This window comes from Arachis stenosperma, chromosome 2, assembly GCF_014773155.1.
Source record: "Arachis stenosperma cultivar V10309 chromosome 2, arast.V10309.gnm1.PFL2, whole genome shotgun sequence".
Lineage (NCBI taxonomy): Eukaryota > Viridiplantae > Streptophyta > Magnoliopsida > Fabales > Fabaceae > Arachis > Arachis stenosperma.
Window position 1 is genome coordinate 67,108,424 of NC_080378.1, and position 1,567 is coordinate 67,109,990.

At 42.8% G+C, this 1,567-nt stretch overlaps 1 non-coding gene across 1 annotated transcript; it reads right to left on the reverse strand.

Annotated features, from left to right (window-relative positions):
• Nucleotides 1-545: 545 nt before the first annotated feature.
• On the reverse strand, nt 546-649 carry LOC130964153 (small nucleolar RNA R71). Its single transcript, XR_009080260.1, has one exon. It is a non-coding gene; the product is annotated as a small nucleolar RNA R71 (small nucleolar RNA).
• Nucleotides 650-1,567: the final 918 nt, after the last annotated feature.

Consider the following 1,567-nt stretch of genomic DNA (forward strand, 5'->3'; position numbering starts at 1 on the left):
ATATGAGCAGGAGCAAAGACAAAAGCATTCTTGTTAAGGCTAACCCTGAACCTGATAGGACCTTGAAGCGAAAGCTAAGAGAAGCTAAAGCGCTACTCTTTGTAGAGGACCTAACAGAAATCTTCAAACAAGAAGAAGACATGGCAGCCAGAAACAACAACAATGCCAACAATGCAAGGAAGGTGCTGGGTGACTTTACTGCACCTACTCCCGACTTCTATGGGAGAAGCATCTCTATCCCTGCCATTGGAGCAAACAACTTTGAGCTTAAGCCTCAATTAGTTTCTCTAATGCAACAGAATTGCAAGTTCCATGGACTTCCATTGGAAGATCCTCATCAGTTTTTAGCTGAATTCTTGCAAATCTGTGACACTGTCAAGACCAATGGGGTTGACCCTGAGGTCTACAGACTTATGCTATTCCCTTTTGCTGTAAAAGACAGAGCTAGGATATGGTTGGACTCACAACCTAAAGAAAGCCTGAACTCTTGGGAAAAGCTAGTCAATGCCTTCTTGGCAAAGTTTTTTCCACCTCAAAAATTGAGTAAGCTCAGACTGGAAGTCCAAACCTTCAGACAGAAGGAAGGTGAATCCCTCTATGAAGCTTGGGAAAGATACAAACAATTGATCAGAAAGTATCCTTTTGACATGCTTTCTGAATGGAGCATCATAGGTATCTTCTATGATGGTCTGTCTGAACTGTCCAAGATGTCATTGGACAGCTCTGCTGGACGATCTCTTCATCTGAAGAAGACGCCTGCAGAAGCTCAAGAACTCATTGAAATGGTTGCAAATAACCAATTCATGTACACTTCTGAAAGGAATCCTGTGAACAATGGGACGAATCAGAAGAAATGAGTTCTTGAGATTGATACTCTGAATGCCATATAGGCTCAGAACAAAATATTAACTCAGCAAGTCAATATGATTTCTCAAAGTCTGTCTGGAATGCAAGCTGCACCAGGCAGTACTAAGGACGCTTCATCTGAAGAAGAAGCTTATGATCCTGAGAACCCATCAATGGAAGAGGTGAATTACATGGGAGAACCCTATGGAAACACCTATAATCCTTCATGGAGAAATCATCCAAATCTCTCATGGAAGGATCAACAGAGACCTCAACAAGGTTTCAACAACAGTAATGGTGGAAGAAACAGGTTTAGCAATGGCAAGCCTTTTCCATCATCTTCTCAGCAACAGATAGAGAATTCTAAGCAGAGCCACTCTGACTTAGCAACCATGGTCTCTGATCTAATCAAAACCACTCAAAGTTTCATGACTGAAACAAGGTCCTCCATTAGAAACTTGGAGGCACAAGTGGGTCAGCTGAGTAAGAAAGTTACTGAACTCCCTCCTAGTACTCTTCCAAGCAATACAGAAGAGAATCCAAAAGGAGAGTGTAAGACCATCAACATGGCCGAATTTGGAGAGGAGAAAGAGGCAGTGAGCGCCACTGAGAAAGACCTCAATGGACGTCCACTGGCCTCCAATGAGTTCCCTAATGAGGAACCATGGGAATCTGAGGCTCACACTGAGACCATAGAGATTCTATTGGATTTACTTCTGCC